This window comes from Coregonus clupeaformis, chromosome 29 (genome assembly GCF_020615455.1).
Source record: "Coregonus clupeaformis isolate EN_2021a chromosome 29, ASM2061545v1, whole genome shotgun sequence".
NCBI classification, from domain to species: domain Eukaryota; kingdom Metazoa; phylum Chordata; class Actinopteri; order Salmoniformes; family Salmonidae; genus Coregonus; species Coregonus clupeaformis.
The window spans coordinates 39,106,759-39,127,582 of record NC_059220.1 but is presented as its reverse complement, the minus strand read 5'-3'; the positions used below and the strand labels follow the sequence as shown (position 1 = coordinate 39,127,582).

Sequence of the window (20,824 nt, the reverse complement as noted above, 5' to 3'; positions counted from 1 at the left end):
CTCCCGCCAGAGAGAGACACAACCTCACCTGTCCAGTGCCACAAAGCTAGTTTGGAGATTTGTGAATGTGAGATGGCGATTGCCTTCAGTAATTGAATCGAGAGTTCGCGTGTAACCTACACGATAGTCAACAATGGAATTTATAGATATCATGAAAGTAAATGTTTTCTATTGGTCAATTTACATTGAATACGCTAAATATGGTAGGCTGCTAGCTGACTAAACGCCACTCCATTGTGAAGGAAGTTTCTGATAAACTCTGCCAATGGAGTGGAGGCGAGACCAGGCTTTGTGGAATTATGCTCCGGCTACATCAATTCGCTCAAGGTCAATACTTCCAAAAAAAATGAATTATGAAACACCCACCTTGTACCTATGTTTGTCCTTTGTAGTTGAGCATCTTTGTTTGTTTGCTGAAATCCATGCTTTTTTAATAAACGTAAATCAAATACAACCACCGACTGTTTGCTCATTGCTTTTGCTACAAGACAGCAAATCAGAGCAAATGCAATTGAATCTAAACAAGGAAACAGTCGATGGTTGTATTTGATTAACATTTATTATTAAAAGTATGGATTTCATCAAACATGAAAGGCACACAACTACAGAGGACAAAGATAGGTACAATGTAAGTATTATTATTTTATTTAATTTTTTGGGAGGGGGGGGTAGATCAGCTTTATTATTGCAGATAGATTGTGGCTTCTATCAATGTAATTGTCTGCATCATTTCCAATCCCCCATACATTCCCATCTGTCTCTGAAGACTGTCCAGTTTTGATTTCTAGCTGCCATATACACTGCTCAAAAAAATAAAGGGAACACTTTAACACGTAGTTACAACACAATGTAACTCCAAGTCAATCACACTTCTGTGAAATCAAACTGTCCACTTAGGAAGCAACACTGATTGACAATACATTTCACATGCTGTTGTGCAAATGGAATAGACAACAGGTGGAAATTATAGGCAATTAGTTTTGCAGGTGGTGACCACAGACCACTTCTCAGTTCCTATGCTTCCTGGCTGATGTTTTGGTCACTTTTGAATGCTGGCGGTGCTTTCACTCTAGTGGTAGCATGAGACGGAGTCTACAACCCACACAAGTGGCTCAGGTAGTGCAGCTCATCCAGGATGGCACATCAATGCGAGCTGTGGCAAGAAGGTTTGCTGTGTCTGTCAGCGTAGTGTCCAGAGCATGGAGGTGCTACCAGGAGACAGGCCAGTACATCAGGAGACGTGGAGGAGGCCGTAGGAGGGCAACAACCCAGCAGCAGGACTGCTACCTCCGCCTTTGTGCAAGGAGGAGCAGGAGGAGCACTGCCAGAGCCCTGCAAAATGACCTCCAGCAGGACACAAATGTGCATGTGTCTGCTCACAGATGAAAGCAGGTTCACACTGAGCACGTGACAGACGTGACAGAGTCTGGAGACGCCGTGGAGAACGTTCTGCTGCCTGCAACATCCTCCAGCATGACCGGTTTGGCGGTGGGTCAGTCATGGTGTGGGGTGGCATTTCTTTGGGGGGCCGCACAGCCCTCCATGTGCTCGCCAGAGGTAGCCTGACTGCCATTAGGTACCGAGATGAGATCCTCAGACCCCTTGTGAGACCATATGCTGGTGCGGTTGGCCCTGGGTTCCTCCTAATGCAAGACAATGCTAGACCTCATGTGGCTATAGTGTGTCAGCAGTTCCTGCATGAGGAAGGCATTGATGCTATGGACTGGCCCGCCCGTTCCCCAGACATGAATCCAATTGAGAACATCTGGGACATCATGTCTCGCTCCATCCACCAACGCCATGTTGCACCACAGACTGCACAGGAGTTGGCGGATGCTTTAGTCCAGGTCTGGGAGGAGATCCCTCAGGAGACCATCCGCCACCTCATCAGGAGCATGCCCAGGCGTTGTAGGGAGGTCATACAGGCACGTGGAGGCCACACACACTACTGAGCCTCATTTTGACTTGTTTTAAGGACATTACATCAAAGTTGGATTAGCCTGTAGTGTGGTTTTCCACTTTAATTTTGAGGGCGACTCCAAATCCAGACATCCATGGGTTGATACATTTGATTTCCATTTGTAATTTTTGTGTGATTTTGTTGTCCGCACATTCAACTATGTAAAGAAAAAAGTATTTAATAAGATTATTTCATTCATTCAGATCTAGGATGTGTTATTTTAGTGTTCCCTTTATTTTTTTGAGCAGTGTAGTTTCCTACTGTGCTGTGATGTTTAACAAAAGTTCTGAGCATTTCTATTCTCATAGTTTCTACAGATTGTAAATTAAAGATAAACACCTTTGCTAAGAGTATTATTATATTATTGATCGATTGACTATGACTTATCAAATCACCCAGCACTGCTATTTGCAGAGTTAGCTCCAAGTAAATGTTGCATTTCATAATTTACATTTTGTGAAGCGTTGACCTTGGGTGAATAGATGTAGTCGCAACTGAATTCCACAAAGCCTGGTCTCTGCTCCACTCTGTTGGTGGAGTTCATCAGAAACTTCCTTCACCGTGGAGTTTAGTCAGCTAGTAGGCTGCTAGTGTTGTGATGAATGGTTGTCACGAACGTTGAGAGACGGGTCAGACCAAGGTGCAGCGTGTGATGTGAACATGTTTATTAATAATAAACACAAAAACAAAACATCAAACCAACATAACGTGAAGTCCAAGGCTATACACAATACAAGCCTAACACAGGAACAAAATCCCACAAACATAGTAGGCAACTGGGCTACCTAAGTATGATCCCCAATCAGAGAAAACGAGCGACAGCTGCCTCTGATTGGGTACCATACCTGGCCAAGCATAGAAATATAAATCCTAGATCGTAAACATAGAAATAATAACATAGAACTTCCACACCCTGACTCAACTAACAAGAGTTCTATACGTCAGGGCGTGACACTGGTCTAATGTATGAATAAAGCCAGCCAGTTCATATGTCCAGTTCATGCAGCTATTCGCACGTGCATATTTTGTATTTTTTTGCAGCATATTTTTCAAGGGACCAGTCATTATTTTTCTCGGCCAACAGGAAGAAGCTTGGTCGGGAAGTCCTGGGATACCGGTCACCAGTATTAAACCCGAGTAGTAGTGTAGAACTACATTGTATTTCATTCTGTTGAGAGTGATCCAATAAATTATTTTGCGTTTTGTGGTAGTCATAAATGTTGAGATATCTTAATGCTCTCCTGTTAATTCTTGAAAACAAAATTACTTAATTCCTAGTTTATGTTTGTATGTCAGTCTGTGAGTATGCAGAGGCAGAAATTATAGAGCAGTACCATTTATCATGTCATAATTAGCAATTAGACATTTTCCTATTAATTGGTCTTTTATAATCAAACCTCTCAATGACGTTATGTATGGTGGTCAATAAATTATTTGACAAACCAACTCCTGGGCTCAGCCTACAGAAGACGAACATGGTCTGAATGTAATAAAGGAAATCTGGATGATTAAAAGCTCCTATTAATTACAGAAAGACAGGAGAATTATTGCTGAGCATTAGTAAAGCCGATAAATTAGATTCATTTGCCAATATGTCTATTGATGGAGTGCTGTGTGAAAATAAGCTTTTAATTTTTTGCATTATTTAGCTAGCAGTGCTCTACAATGTTTTTTGTCTGCATATCGACTGTGGTGTGTGCATGTGTGTGTATGTGTGTGTGTGTGTGTGTGTGTGTGTGTGTGTGTGTGTGTGTGTGTGTGTGTGTGCGAGTGTGCGAGTGAGTGCCTGTGTGCATGTGTACGGTATCAGTGTGTTTTCATCCTTTCCAGCCATATTATACTGCATTTCAGGAAAAACAACTAAATCATTCATATTGACAAACCCTTATCTAGCCTTTGAGAGCAGCACTGATACCGTAGTCAGATCTCCAGATCATCTAGATGGACAGTGTCTATTTAGCAGGTTAGCGTTTTTCGCCATGAATCTTGTTCTAAAGGCAGCTTTGCAGAGGGGTCACTGCAGAGGGGTCACTAGCTGGCACAGCCACAAAGTCATAAAATCTGATTTTAAACCTAACCCTAACCTTAAATTAAGACCAAAAAGCAATTTTGACTTTGCAGCTGGCCTATCTAAGGGGAAATCAATGTCCAGTCATTTGGTCCCTCCTCTCACTTTGAGATCTGTGAAGAAACCCTCCTCTTCAGATCTTCCCTGTCATGTCCCTGCTCGACGCCTCTCTCTGCCCCCCCTGCGCCCTGCACTTCACACCATCTGAGATTAGTTCCCCCTGAGTGGCGCCCGCTCTGGGAAAATGGTCTCATTACCAAGGAGAGCACCAGCAGAGAGGCCAATCTGCCTCTGTCTGCCATTAGGCTGCACAAGTCTGTTAATCTGTGCAGCACATGATGGACACTGGCGGGGGAATGGAAACCCTCCATGCCAAAATGGGCTCTGTTATTATAACATAAAGAATGGTTAAAGTGTCTGGGGGACAGAGGTGTTCATCGTAATAAGCCTGAGAGCCCTGTCTCAGCCCTGCGGTGTGTGTGTGTGTCCGTTCGTGTGTATGTGTGCATGTGTGTGTGTCGCACAGGCCGTCTGGCTGTGTAAAGCCCTTTTTATGACCTCCTTGCCCTTCCCTCCCAGAGTAAAAGACCTGATAAGCTATTTGTTCCATTCTTCCTCATGTAGTCGGACAGATTCATTTAGGGAGCGCTGCGGATCAGAGAGAGAGGTTGTACCGACTAGAGCTTTTCATTGGGACACATTTATACTGATAGTCCATTGTGAAGGGAGGCCATCAAGTCTGGAATAGGATTGTCCATGATTGAATAGACATGCACTGTAGTCATCCTAAATTCACATACGCACATAGCATATATAAAGTATCCCTGTATCCTTGAAAACCGCACATAATCAAACAGTATGTCTTCAAGATCAATAGCTTCATTCATATTTCCTCAGGATGGCTAGCTGCTCTAGTTTATCTGCTAGTGGCTCATTTGATCCTCTATACACACTAGAGGATCGTTCTACTGCTTAATTTATCAACATGCCAGTTGCTCGCAAACACTGCATAATCACAAGATGATTGATGTTAGGATCAGCCAGCCTGTATAAGGAGCAGAATGTGTGATGAGATCATATGAAAGTACAGAATTGTGTGAGGGTGTGTTTGTGTTGGGTTGTCAGACCCTGTGTCGTCATAAACAAGTGCGAGGGGAACACAAGCAGCGATTGTTTTTGATCAGAACTTCATGGAGGCTGATCAAAGATGAGTTATTGAGCCTGTGATATGAAATAAAGGCATGGAGAAACTACTGTAATTCATCACACAGCTTCTAGCTATAGATACAAGGACTTTCACAACTTTAAATGAACACAAAGACTACAACATATTGTAACGGATGTTTGTGTGCGATGTGTGTTTCTGCGTCTGTACGCGTGTGTGAGTGATGTGGTATAGTGATAGGAACCAATGACCTTGCAACTCAAAGCCAAACATCCAAAGCTGCTACACCAAGAGGTCCGAGTCATTTATGAAGTTGCAAAGAGTTGAGCTAATGGACGTAGTGTGTATAACACTTTATATCTGTGTTGATAGTGTCTATATCTCCATCTATGACTGTGTTATAATCTAAATGAGTTTATCTCCCTTTAGAGGTAATGCTCTGCATACTAACTATGTGCCTGTGTTTGTCTGCAGCATCTCGCACACACACATACTCACACACACACGCACACACGCACGCACGCACACACACACACACACACACACACACACACACACACACACACACACACACACACACACACACACACACACACACACACACACACACACACACACACACACACACACACACACACACACACACACACACACACACACACACACACACACACACACACACACACACACACACACACATACACACACACACACACACACACACACACACACACACACACACGTAGAGCCCTCTGCTGGAGTGTTGCCATTGATTGACTGGGCCTGAGGTCAGATAAACACACTGTGCCGTGAGATTACATCCGTCAGTGCTCTCCAGAGGTGTGTTTGCGTGTGTGCGTGCATGTTTTTGTATGTGTGTTTCTGTTTCCGTCTGTGTGTGTGTGTGTTTCACAAGGTGAACCCGCTCAATTAGGAGAACAAACAGCAGTGTGTATTCCTGGCTGTCAGAGGGGACAGGGGCTGATCAATGCCTTCCTCTGCAGGCTGCACTATCAACACACACACACACACACACACACATGGCCTGCTGATCAATGTGTCTCTCTGTAGGCCATACCATTAGCAGACAGCACAGTGTAGTCTAATAACTGTCACATGACCTTTTACTTGAATGTTGTATTATCCCTCCCTGGGCCTGGCCACTGTGCTCTAGCTGTTCACAGCCAAGGAGAAAAGGTGAGGGTTGTTTTAGCGTTCTGTAAGCGCAATAGAGATGGATCATTGTCATCCACAGAGCGCTGTGGTTTGTCAGGACTGAAGGACTAACAGTAGAGGAGGCTGAGGTCCTTTAGGAGACTGATTCATAGACCGAGTCACCATACTTACATCCATACGTGCCATGTTTGTGAAACACCACTGTTATTCATGTGAATTAATCCAACCTCTATCCATTCCTAGCTGAAAGCAGTTCATCAGAAGAGTATCCCAGGTGTAGTTATGTACTCTGTCCTTGCAGCTCTGTGCCGACAGGTAAACCAACAGGTTGACATATTATAAAACTTAGTAAAACTCCTGTTACATTTAAGTCATTTAGCAGACGCTCTTATCCAGAGCGACGTACAGTTAGTGAGTGCACACATTTTCATACTGGCCCACCGTGGGAAACGAACCCACAACCCTGGCGTTGCAAGCGCCATGCTCTACCAACTGAGCTAAAGGGGACTCAGTCCAGGTAGTGCTGTCATAGAGGTTCATTACTTCATCATCAGTGTCTATTAAGCTGCTACCCACCAGTCTCTCCTCTAGTCAACTCTACAGGGAGATGAGAGGACAGATCTGAGGACAGAGAGAACCTGTTTCCCTCATCCCTGCTGTGTTCCCTTCTGTTACCACTCACCCACAGACAACATCATGCTATCATTTCCATCGCTCTGTCTTGAGGGGCTGAGGTGTTGACGTGGGAGCAGGAAAACACACATTTATCTTGATGATAAATCGACAAGTTTGTTGTTCTGACAGCTGTGTGTGCGTGTGTTTGTGCATGTGTGCGTGTGAGAGTGTGTGCATGTGTGTGTGTGTGTTTGAGACAGTACTGAATCATAGAACTGCATTCCTGTTTGTGGGAATGACCTTGGGCTAGTTGAGAGAGGTCTCTAAGTGCTGATTAATGAAGTGATAGTGGTGGAGAGAGAGAGATAAGGATTGAGAGAGAAAGAGCTAGAGAGAGAGAGAGAGAGAGAGAGAGAGGAGAGAGAGAGAGAGCTAGAGAGAGAGCAAGAGAGAGAGCTAGAGAGAGAGAGAAGGATTGAGAGAGAATGAGAGAGAAAGCTAGAGAGAGAGAGCTAGAGAGAGAGCTAGAGAGAGAGAGCTAGAGAGAGAGAGAAGGATTGAGAGATAAAGAGCTAGAGAGAGAGAGAGCTAGAGAGAGAGAGAGAGAGCGAGAGCTATGGAGAGTGAGCTAGAGAGAGACCAAGAGAGAGAGCTAGAGAGAGAGAGAAGGATTGAGAGAGAAAGAGAGAGCTAGAGAGAGAGAGCTAGAGAGAGAGCGCTACAGAGAGAGAGAGAGAGAGCTAGAGAGAGAGAGAGAAGAATTGAGAGATAAAGAGCTAGAGAGAGTGAGAGCTAGAGAGAGAGAGAGAGAGAGATACATATATATCAACGAATTGGCGAGGGCACTAGAACAGTCTGTAGCACCCGGCCTCACCCTACTAGAATCTGAAGTAAAATGTCTACTGTTTGCTGATGATCTGGTGCTTCTGTCACCAACCAAGGAGGGCCTACAGCAGCACCTTTATCTTCTGCACATATTCTGTCAGACCTGGGCCCTGACAGTAGGTAAGACAAAAATAATGGTGTTCCAAAAAAGGTCCAGTTGCCAGGACCACAAATTCAAATTCCATGTAGACACCGTTGCCCTAGAGCATACAAAAAACGATATATACCTCGGCCTTAACGCCACAGGTAACTTCCACAAAGCTGTGAACGATCTGAGAGACAAGGCCTTCTATGCCATCAAAAGGAACATAGAATTTGACATACTAATCAGGATCTGGCTAAAAATACTTGAATCAGTTATAGAACCCATTGCCCTTTATGGTTGTGAGGTCTGGGGTCCGCTCACCAACCAAGAATTCACAAAATGGGACAAACACCAAATTGAGACTCCGCATGCAGAATTCTGCAAAAATATCCTCTGTGTACGATGGAAAACACCAAATAATGCATGCAGAGCAGAATTAGGCCGATACCTGCTAATTATCAAAATCGAGAAAAGAGCTGTTAAATTCTATAACCACTTAAAAGGAAGCGATTCCCAAACCAAACCGATTCCCAAACCTTAAAAGGAAGCGATTCCCCTAAGCAAGCTGGTCCTGGGGCTCTGTCCACAAACACAAATAGCCCCCACAGAGCCCCAGGACAGCAACACAATTAGACCCAACCAAATCATGAGAAAACAAAAAGAGAATTACTAGACACATTGGAAAGAATTAACAAAAGAACAGCGCAAACTAGAATGCTATTTGGCCCTAAACAGAGAGTACACAGTGGCAGAATACCTGACCACTGTGAGTGACACAAACTTAAGGAAAGCTTTGACTATGTACAGACTCAGTGAGCATAGCCTTGCTATTGAGAAAGGCCGCCGTAGGCAGACCTGGCTCTCAAGAGAAGACAGGCTACGTGCACACTGCCCACAAAATGAGGTGGAAACTGAGCTGCACTTCCTAACCTCCTGCCAAATGTATGACCATATTAGAAACACATATTTCGCTCAGATTACACAGATCCACAAAGAATTAAAAAACAAACCCAATTTTGATAAACTCCCTTATCTACTGGATGAAATACCACAGTGTGCCATCACAGCAGCAAGATTTGTGTCCTGTTGCCACAAGTAAAGGGCAACCAGTGAAGAACAAACACCATTGTAAATACAACCCATATTTATGTTTATTTATTTTCCCATTTGTACTTTAACTATTTGCACAGTGTTACAACACTGTATATTGACATAATATGACATTTGAAATGTCTTTATTTTTGGGGGAACTTCTGAGTGTAATGTTTACTGTTAATATCTATTGTCTATTTCACTTTTGTTTACTATCTACTTCACTTGCTTTGGCAATGTTAACATATGTTTCCATGCCAATAAAGCCCTTAAATTGAAATTGAAATTGAATTGAGAGAGAGAGAGAGAGAGAGAGAGAGAGAGAGAGAGAGAGAGAGAGAGAGAGAGAGAGAGAGAGAGAGAGAGAGAGAGAGAGAGAGAGAGAGAGCAAAAGTGTGTTTGCCTGTGTGTGTGCATGCAGGCGTGTGTGTGAGAGGACTGGGTGTACCCAGCTAAATGCCAAAGACCTGGTCACTAATGAGCTAGGAGGCTCTAACAGGTCAGTCACCTAACACAGACACACTCCTCCACCCACAGAGGACAGTCACCTAACACAGACACAATCCTCCACCCACAGAGGACAGTCACCACACTGACTGGTAGAGTTTATTAATGCAGCTGGCCTTGCTACATTAATAGCATTACTTTCAGACTCATTTGTTTAGAATGTCTGGTATCGGAAAACACCTCACACTCCCTGAAGCAAAAGACAGCTCCCAAGATGTCAAGACAATTAGTAATTTTTTCCAACCATGATGTATTTGTTTATCAAGTTCTCTATAGATGATATTGACCAGTCCACCTGGTTTTTAGCATGTACAGATTGTCCCTTAATATGCTAATTGTCATTTCATTGGTCCTCAAAAAGAGGCAGATCCTAACCTGCCAGTCCCTAGTACATAATTGTATTACCTATACAGAACAGTATTACCTATACAGAATAGTATTACCTATAGAGGGTTGCCAGTTGACGTTCGACGCCTCCTGACAGCCATGTTGAAAGACCACTGCATTAATTATTTCAACAACAACAGCTGAGTGGCTACCCCAAGCTGCATTATAACAGTGCCTAAACCTAGTTGATTCATCACCATGGTCAATTTCTGTGCAGTATTTGGCTCCTCTAACAAGGCAGGAAAGACAAACGTTTATATATTTTACACATTACCCACAATCATGAAACAAACACCAAGGAGATAATACTTAAGAACTGTCAGAAAAGCAAAGAAACCTTTTTGCATGTCAAGACCTGAATCCAGACAGCTGTCAGTACAGGGTCTGATCCGATCATTTCATCACTGGTAAGTCTGATCAATTTCGAGTTTAGCTGTTATGCTAACCAGGTGTTAACAACAAGACTAAGTTAGCCAACATTAGCTAGATAGATAGCTTGTAGTCTAGCTATTAGCATGTGTCGTGTGAGTTTCAAGTTTTGGGGAAGCAATGTCTTCACCATAAATATGCACCTTTATAACAAAGGATTGCATGCATCTATCATTGCATTTGCAGACTAGTGTAAGCCTACTATTCATAATGTGATGAGTAGATTGGAGAGTCATAATTTAGGCTATTAATGAGCACGTAGTGGTATACCCCTATAGGCTATATCAGAGGTGTTTCTTTCCTTTGCATGGGAAGAATGTTGCCTTTGATCAATAGATCAATAAAAACGACCTTGTCTTGAATGCAACCATTTAATCAAAAGTTATTTTTTTGCATTTTAGCTAACCTAACCCTTTTACTTAACCTAATTCTCCTAACCTGCTGTGTAAATTCTCCTAATCTGCTACAAAAAGTAAAATGTGACATTAATTTGAAAAAAGCTGTATGCCTTCTAGCCATGACCATGAAAAGGGGAGACATACATTGTACAATATGACATCCATATAGCCTGAAGGAGGACATTATTGTCCCAAAAAACTCCAGTGGCACTGACCCAATGATAATTTGTTGAGAACTTTATGCATAAGAGGGAAAATGTATGGACATTACAGCATAGGACAAAGGCCTCAATGGGATAGGACAACCTGCTGTGTTGACTATTGGTCGTTCCAGCCCAACAATATACAGTGGGGAGAACAAGTATTTGATGCACTGCCGATTTTGCAGGTTTTCCTACTTACAAAGCATGTAGAGGTCTGTAATTTTTATCATTAGTACACTTCAACTGTGAGAGACGGAATCTAAAACAAAAATCCAGAAAATTACATTGTATGATTTTTAAGTAATTCATTTGCATTTTATTGCATGACATAAGTATTTGATAACCTACCAACCAGTAAGAATTCCGGCTCTCACAGACCTGTTCGTTTTTCTTTAAGAAGCCCTCCTGTTCTCCACTCATTACCTGTATTAACTGCACCTGTTTGAACTCGTTACCTGTATAAAAGGCACCTGTCCACACACTCAATCAAACAGACTCCAACCTCTCCACAATGGCCAAGACCAGAGAGCTGTGTAAGGACATCAGGGATTAAATTGTAGACGTGCACAAGGCTGGGATGGGCTACAGGACAATAGGCAAGCAGCTTGGTGAGAAGGCAACAACTGTTGGCACAATTATTAGAAAATGGAAGACGTTCAAGATGACGGTCAATCACCCTCGGTCTGGGGCTCCATGCAAGATCTCACCTCGTGGGGCATCAATGATCATGAGGAAGGTGAGGGATCAGCCCAGAACTACACGGCAGGACCTAGTCAATGACCTGAAGAGAGCTGGGACCACAGTCTCAAAGAAAACCATTAGTAACACACTACGCCGTCATGGATTAAAATCCTGCAGCGCACGCAAGGTCCCCCTGCTCAAGCCAGCGCATGTCCAGGCTGTCTGAAATTTGCCAATGACCATCTGGATGATCCAGAGGAGGAATGGTGAAGGTCTTGTGGTCTGATGAGACAAAAATATAGCTTTTTGGTCTAAACTCCAATCGTGTTTGGAGGAAGAAGAATGATGAGTACAACCCCAAGAACACCATCCCAACCGTGAAGCATGGAGGTGGAAACATCATTCTATGGGGATGCTTTTCTGCAAAGGGGACAGGAAAACTGCACCGTATTGAGGGGAGGATGGATGGGGCCATGTATCGCGAGATCTTGGCCAACAACCTCCTTCCCTCAGTAAGAGCATTGAAGATGGGTCGTGGCTGGGTCTTCCAGCATGACAACGACCCGAAACACACAGCCAGGGCAACTAATGAGTGGCTCCGTAAGAAGCATCTCAAGGTCCTGGAGTGGCCTAAACCCAATAGAAAATCTTTGGAGGGAGCTGAAAGTCCGTATTGCCCAGCGACAGCCCCGAAACCTGAAGGATCTGGAGAAGGTCTGTATGGAGGAGTGGGCCAAAATCCCTGCTGCAGTGTGTGCAATCCTGGTCAAGACCTACAGGAAATGTATGATCTCTGTAATTGCAAACAAAGGTTTCTGTACCAAATATTAAGTTCTGCTTTTCGGATGTATCAAATACTTATGTCATGCAATTAAAATGCAAATGGATTACTTACAAATCATACAATGTGATTTTCTGGATTTTTGTTTTAGATTCCGTCTCTCACAGTTGAAGTGTACCTATGATAAAAATTACAGACCTCTACATGCTTTGTAAGTAGGAAAACCTGCAAAATCAGCAGTGTATCAAATACTTGTTCTCCCCACTGTATGTAATCTTTATATGACACTAAAACACCTGAATGAATTAAACAGAACCAAACAATTAAGAGCCCTGATGGTATATGTGACCTGAATAAGTGATATCATCAGGTGTGCTTTTCATTTGTTTATGTACTATAGGTTCACCAGCTGACCTCTATCAAGACACCCATGTCGACTGGATTCCCACTGTGAAGATGAGCAATGCTGCAGCAGCATCAGTTTCTACTTCTACTACTTTGTCTTTTTCCAGATATGAAAGGAGAAATCCCTCAGTTATACAAGATGGTTGTCATATGCTGTGCTTTGGTAATTCTGAACGATTATGTTGTGCCATTTGAGTCGAGAGCATCTTCACCTTGTCGTCATGACAAAAGTGCCCCCTTAAACCATATGAATATATAAAATATAATTTGGACCATGTAAAAAAATACTATTGTTTATGATATTGTAAACATACTGTACTTTAATAATAGGCTATATTGTTGTATGGGTGAAATGAAAAGTATTTTGTGTCATCTCTGCTTTGCTCCATTTAATACAATGTATTTCTTATAGCCTAACTATTCTTTCTTTTACAATCTAAACACATTTAGCATAGACAATGTAATTGTTGTGGTAGTCTTACACAAACCATCTTCATTACTATAGTGGCACCTCCAAGTGCCACTCAGACCTTCTGGGAGAAAAGTATCTGGCATTGAACTTGGTAGTTGTGTGTATGTTTTGAGCTAAGGATCCCATTCTCTCCTGCTTCCAGACATTTCACCACCTAGATTACAAGGGTTGGATTTGCACTAAACAATTTCATGTCAGCACAAGGCATTTACAACATCTAGTATAATGATTAACCTCATACATTGTCTACTGGTATCGTTTTTAAATTGAGAACATACAGTGCATTCGGAAAGTATTCAGACCCCTTGACTTTTTCCACTTTGTTACATTACAGCCAGATTCTAAAATTGATTAAATTGTTTTTTTTCCCCCTCATCAATCTAAACACAATACCCCATAATGACAAAGCAAAAACTGGTTTTTAGAAATGTTTACTAATTTATTAAAACAAAAAAACTGAAATATCACATTTACATAAGTATTCAGACCTTTTGCTCAGTACTTTGTTGAAGCACCTTAGGCAGCGATTACAGCCTCAAGTCTTCTTGGGTATGACGCTACAAGCTTGGCACACCTGTATTTGGGGAGTTTCTCCCATTCTTCTCTGCAGATCCTCTCAAGCTCTGTCAGGTTGTATGGGGAGTGTTGCTGCACAGCTATTTTCAGGTCTCTCCAGAGAAGTCTGGGCTCTGGCTGGGCCACTCAAGGACATTCAGAGACTTGTCCTGAAGCCACTCCTGCGTTGTCTTGGCTGTGTGCTTAGGGTTGTTGTCCTGTTGGAAGGTGAACCTTCACCCCAGTCTGAGGTCCTGAGCGCTCTGAGCAGGTTTTCATCAAGGATCTCTCTGTACTTTGCTCCGTTCATCTTTCCCTCGATCCTGACTACTCTCCCAGTCCCTGCCGCTGAAAAACATCACCACAGCATGATGCCACCAGCACTATGCTTCACCGTAGGGATGGTGCCAGGTTTCCTCCAGATGTGACGCTTGGCATTCAGGACAAAGAGTTCAATCTTGTTTTCATCAGACCAGAGAATCTTGTTTCTCATGGTCTGAGATTCTTTAGGTGCCTTTTGCCAAACTCCAAGCGGGCTGTCATGTGCCTTTTACTGAGGAGTGGCTTCCGTCTGGCCACTCTACCATAAAGGCCTGATTGGTGGAGTGCTGCAGAGATGGTTGTCCTTCTGGAAGGTTCTCCCATCTCCACAGATGAACGCTGGAGCTCTGTCAGAGTTACAATCAGGTTCTTGGTGACCTCCCTGACCAAGGCCCTTCTCCCCCGATTGCTCAGTTTGGCCGGGCAGCCAGCTCTAGGAAGAGTCTTGGTGGTTCCAAACTTCTTCCATTTAAGAATGATGGAGGCCACTGTGTTCTTGGGGACCTTCAATGCTGCAGAGATTTTTTGGTACCCTTCCCCAGATCTGTGCCTCGACACAATCCTGTCTCGGAGCTCTACGGACAATTCCTTCAACCTCATGGCTTGGTTTTTGCTCTGACATACACTAGACAGGTGTGTGCCTTTCCAAATCATGTCCAATCAATTGAATTTACCACAGGTGGACTCCAATCAAGTTGTAGAAACATCTCAAGGATGATCAATGGAAACAGGATGCACCTGAGCTCAATTTAAATTATCATAGCAAAGGGATTGAATACTTATGTAAATAAGGTATTTCTGTTTTTTATTTTTAATAAATTAGCAAACATTTCTAAAAACCTGTTTTCGTTTTGTCATTATAGGGTATTGTGTGTAGATTGATGAGGAAACAATTTAATTCAATCAATTTTAGAATCAGGCTGTAATGTAACCAAATGTGGAATAATTCAAGGGGTCTGAATACTTTCCGAATGCACTGTAGGTACACATAGTCCATTGTACACAAATATGTACCCTTATTCTCTTGGGACATTCATTGGGACTTCATCTTCATCTGCAGACAGGGTTTCACGGCTTTCTGTATCTGAGGCCAAAAAACATCACAAAGAAACAGGCTGCATTATACTCATATTAGACAGCACTGAATATTATGTTGCTATATCTCTCTGTCCTCAGTTTCTCGCTAGGGACTGGAACTGGATAATATTTTCATAATGTCCTCCCACAAAGGTACCTGCCCTATCCAGAGTAGCCTACTCTCACTTCTCTGACAGCTGGAACTGCTAGCTAATCTTTTCACCCTCTTCCATGGCTGTTAGCTAGCTACGTTAGCTAGCTAGCTACAAATCCATTTCAAATTACAACGTTAAATACATCCAGATAGCTAGCTAACTAGCTAATTTGAAGTTAGCTAGCTGGTGATATATAATTCACTTGGCTAGATATACAGTATATAAAGTTAGCTAGCTGGCAAACATTACGTTAGTAGCTAATTTGAGTTAGCCTGCACACAAAGTTCCTGTAGCAAGCTAGACAGCCTATAATATCTTGTTCATTTTTTATAACTTTCAAAATATATTTACTTACTTGAATAGGTTCTCCCACTGACTCCATTTTCTGGGTCCTTAGAAACATGAAATAATGGGCAATCTTCCCGAAGATTCTGGTGGTAGCAAAACACAACTAGCCATGTGGACGATTGGAGGAATTCCACCAGATTGACTCTGCTTGCTAGGTGATTTGTGACGCAACTGCAAGCCCTCTATACGGAATAGTATTACCTATACAGAATAGTATTACCCAGAGTCATATAGAACAGCCAGGTCAACAGCCAAGTCAGTATTCAAAGTCCATCCATGTCTGAGGACGTCGGGAGATGATGTGGAAACCATCCACTAGGGGCAACAGTGAGCACTGTTACCTTCAAGTAGGTTTTGGTTTTGCTAAGGCATTGTGGACAGGGATGGTGGATGGGCGTAAGCATCTGCTTCTGATTCCAAAGGTTGCAAGTTTGAATCCAGCAATAGGAAGTTATTTTTGTTTTAAGCCTATCCCAAACCTTAACCCTTACCTTAACCATTCGTAGTTAATGCCTAACTAAACTTAACCTGAAACACTTCGAAATTTGACGTTTGCAACAACTTCGAAATGTAATGTTTGAGAAACATGGATGAATGTCTAATCATGATCTGAGACTGTGAGACCTAGTTGATATAGAGAGTTCGGTCAGGTTTTTAGAACGGCTGTCATGTTAGCGCCTTTATTCTCAAAATGTTGGTGATGTAACAATATGAGAGTGCCTACGACAATAATGAAATTACCAGCTGTAAACAAGCAAAATGTATTGATTAGCATTGGGGATAATATGTATCCAAGTCTGTACTGGGTTGTGGTGTCAACCAATTGCATATCTGCTTTCACTGGACATCTTCATAGGTTTTGAAAGCTATCAGAAATAAACAGCACAACGCAGAAGTGTCAATTATCACTTAGGAATGGCTATGGAGGAGAAAGTGGCCCTCTCGGAACGTTCAGACAGAAACCACATTGGCCCAACTCTCTATATATATGGCTCTGGTTATACTTATACAGAATAGTAATACCTATACAGAATAGTATTACCTATACAGAATAGTATTATCTATACAGAATAGGTTAAGAGACATAGATCCAGAGTGAATATAGATGACCTTAAGTACTAAAAAACAGATAAAAATACACCTTATGGAACAGCAAAGCAACACAAACACATACATTTTTGTCATTTAGCAGACACTCTTATCCAGAGCGACTTACAGTTAGTGAGCGCATACATTTTCATACTGGCCCCCCGTGGGAATCGAACCCACACCCCTGGCATTGCAAGCACCATGCTCTACCAACTGAGCTACACAGGACTACATGATAACATCCACACTATACACACACGTACACATGGATTTTGTGATGTAGATCTGTGTTAGTGGAGTATGGGCCTGAGGGCACACACTTCGTGTGTTATGAATTCGACAATGAATGTATTGTAATGTTTTTTAAATTGTATAAATGCCTTAATTTTGCCGGACCCCAGGAAGAGTAACTATAGCCTTGGCAACAGCTAATGGTGATCCATAATAAATACACACACAAAATACTAATGTAGGTCTAAAAGGCCCAGTGGGATTTTAATCATAGCCCGTTAGGACTGGTTTAATAAAAGCCCAGTTGACTGTCCGGGGTGTGAATCTGTTGCTGTTTTGTTTTTTTTTATTTCAGAAAAATCCCAGAACCCTCTTGGAGTCGACCACCATAATCTATTTCACCCAATCTAGAATACAGTAGGCAACCAAATAGTAGTTCAACCAAATTAGAAACTTGCCTGGGCTTATCTAGAAAGTATAGAAATACAGGACTCAAAGGTTCTCTCTCACTGAGATTAGGTGCCCTGCCACTTTGCTCTGCTGCAGTGCTCTGTTTGCCTTTGTAAATATGCTCATCATCAGAGCTTCCCTGTACTCATACAACACATTATTGATTCTCAGAAGGCGACTAGAGTTCCACATGGACAACCATATTGACTGGGGCTCCTCTTTGTGTTACAGCATTAAGGGAAACAGATGAGCCTGTCTGAGCTCTTATGATGGATCACCTCTGCCTGTGCTTTAATTGTGTGTGGATGAGGTCAGTATCAATGGATCGTGTGTGTGTGTGTATGTGTGCGCGTGTGTGCGTGCATGCGTGTGTGCGTGTGTGTGTGTGTGTTTGGTAACATGGTAATCATTACATCAAGGTAATCAAGGTGTTTTGTTTCCTTTCTCGTTGGATTGTGTGACTTGGCGATATAAAGCTGGGACTTCTTTTGGCTCTTTCCCAGCTTGATGCTGGAAGATCAAAACTATTTAAATGTCATACTGTACCTCTCTGAAAATAATGCTCACCATTTGACCTGAAATAAGGAGAAGAGTTGAAGTAAATAGACTGTAGTAAGATGAAATAGAATGTTGCCTGATTTGAACTATTGTTAAGAGTGTGAGAGAGGCTGTCTGGTGGTCTATGCCGGGGGATAAATTGAGTGTTAGATGAGCTGCTGAAAGGAGGTATCACACACATCCATATTCACACACAATAATTACAAAGAATGATATATTACCAGTATGGACCACACATAATGAGCTTATGATTGATATGAAGGTAATCTACCAGCACCATGGTTAGAGTGAGGGAGCACACTGACTGATATAGCTACCTGGCCAATCAGTGTGTGCAGTGTGTGTGTGCGTGTGTGTGTGTCCCTTAAGCCAATCAAGAATCAGCGGAGCCAAAAGTTGACTTAGTTGATGAATGTTCCTGGATTCAAGCAGTCCATCATGTAAAAGCTAATAGATTTCTTTTTAATGAAGTAATCTGGGTGAAATGAGTTCACTACTGGGAGAAAAGGCTTTTCATAACACCTAGTCTTCCATCAGTATGCGCTCCATAACACAAAGATTACCATTCTATCCTTACAGTCAAAATCAGCATGATAACAATAGTGCCAAAATACCCCTTCTAAAAATAATGAAAACAAATAACTACGAGGGGGGAAATGATTTAGTTATTTTGCATGTACAAACTAGAATATATAAATATTGACTTCCATTGTTCCATACGAGACGTTGCTTGAAACTCTGAGAGGTATGTACAGTGAGGGAAAAAAGTATTTGATCCCCTGCTGATTTTGTACGTTTGCACACTGACAAGAAATGATCAGTCTATAATTTTAATGGTAGGTTTATTTGAACAGTGAGAGACAGAATAACAACAAAAAAATCCAGAAAAACGCATGTCAAAAATGTTATAAATTGATTTGCATTTTAATGAGGGAAATAAGTATTTGACCCCCTCCCAATCAGAAAGATTTCTGGCTCCCAGGTGTCTTTTATACAGGTAACGAGCTGAGATTAGGAGCACACTCTTAAAGGGAGTGCTCCTAATCTCAGTTTGTTACCTGTATAAAAGACACCTGTCCACAGAAGCAATCAATCAATCAGATTCCAAACTCTCCACCATGGCCAAGACCAAAGAGCTCTCCAAGGATGTCAGGGACAAGATTGTAGACCTACACAAGGCTGGAATGGGCTACAAGACCATCGCCAAGCAGCTTGGTGAGAAGGTGACAACAGTTGGTGCGATTATTCGCAAATGGAAGAAACACAAAAGAACTGTCAATCTCCCTCGGCCTGGGGCTCCATGCAAGATCTCACCTCGTGGAGTTGCAATGATCATATGAACGGTGAGGAATCAGCCCAGAACTACACGGGAGGATCTTGTCAATGATCTCAAGGCAGCTGGGACCATAGTCACCAAGACAACAATTGGTAACACACTACACCGTGAAGGACTGAAATCCTGCAGCGCCCGCAAGGTCCCCCTGCTCAAGAAAGCACATATACAGGCCCGTCTGAAGTTTGCCAATGAACATCTGAATGATTCAGAGGAGAACTGGGTGAAAGTGTTGTGGTCAGATGAGACCAAAATGGAGCTCTTTGGCATCAACTCAACTCGCCGTGTTTGGAGGAGGAGGAATGCTGCCTATGACCCGAAGAACACCTTCCCCACCGTCAAACATGGAGGTGGAAACATTATGCTTTGCGGGGGACAGGACAACTCCACCGCATCAAAGGGATGATGGACGGGTCCATGTACTGTCAAATCTTGGGTGAGAACCTCCTTCCCTCAGCCAGGGCATTGAAAATGTGTCGTGAATGGGTATTCCAGCAAGACAATGACCCTAAACACATGGCCAAGGCAACAAAGGAGTGGCTCAAGAAGAAGCACATTAAGGTCCTGGAGTGGCCTAGCCAGTGTCCAGACCTTAATCCCATAGAAAATCTGTGGAGGGAGCTGAAGGTTTGAGTTGCCAAACGTCAGCCTCAAAACCTTAATGACTTGGAGAAGATCTGCAAAGAGGAGTGGGACAAAATCCCTCCTGAGATGTGTGCAAACCTGGTGGCCAACTACAAGAAACGTCTGACCTCTGTGATTGCCAACAAGGGTTTTGCCACCAAGTACTAAGTCATGTTTTGCAGAGGGGTCAAATACTTATTTCCCTCATTAAAATGCAAATGAATTTATAACATTTTTGACATGCGTTTTCCTGGATTTTGTTGTTGTTATTCTGTCTCTCACTGTTCAAATAAACCTACCATTAAAATTATAGACTGATCATGTCTTTGTCAGTGGGCAAACGTACAAAATCAGAAGGGGATCAAATACTTTTTTCCCTCACTGTACATACAGACATTATAGACACGTCTCCATATGTTGTTGTTTGATTGTGACTTCCACAGCATCTTTAACACATAGCCACAGAGGCTGGCAAGCTGCTGCAGCGTTGCTGTATAATTATTTAAACTCCAACTGAACCCTGCATTTGAATTATTTTGAAATCTACCGAGCCCCGTCATGCAACTTTAAACATGTATCTAATTTTCACAGTCATTCATGTGCTGTACTTTTCTTCCTTTACTTCCTTATTTTCTTAAGTCATTTAAATAACACATATCTTTCATGTCTTATCCTCTCTCTCTCTCTCTCTCTCTCTCTCTCTCTCTCTCTCTCTCTCTCTCTCTCTCTCTCTCTCTCTCTCTCTCTCTCTCTCTCTCTCTCTCTCTCTCTCTC

General features: G+C 42.5%; 1 protein-coding gene and 1 long non-coding RNA gene across 2 annotated transcripts in view; one reads left to right on the top strand and one right to left on the bottom strand.

The window, feature by feature from the left end:
- Window positions 1-20,824, top strand: part of LOC121571713 (ephrin type-A receptor 3-like) — a 687,439-nt gene that overhangs the window by 264,755 nt on the left and 401,860 nt on the right. The window lies entirely within an intron of this gene.
- LOC121571717 lies at window positions 13,162-16,058 on the bottom strand. Its single transcript, XR_006001756.1, has 3 exons — window positions 15,773-16,058; window positions 15,200-15,269; window positions 13,162-13,463 (listed from the first exon to the last, which is right to left on the bottom strand). It is a non-coding gene; the product is annotated as an uncharacterized LOC121571717 (long non-coding RNA).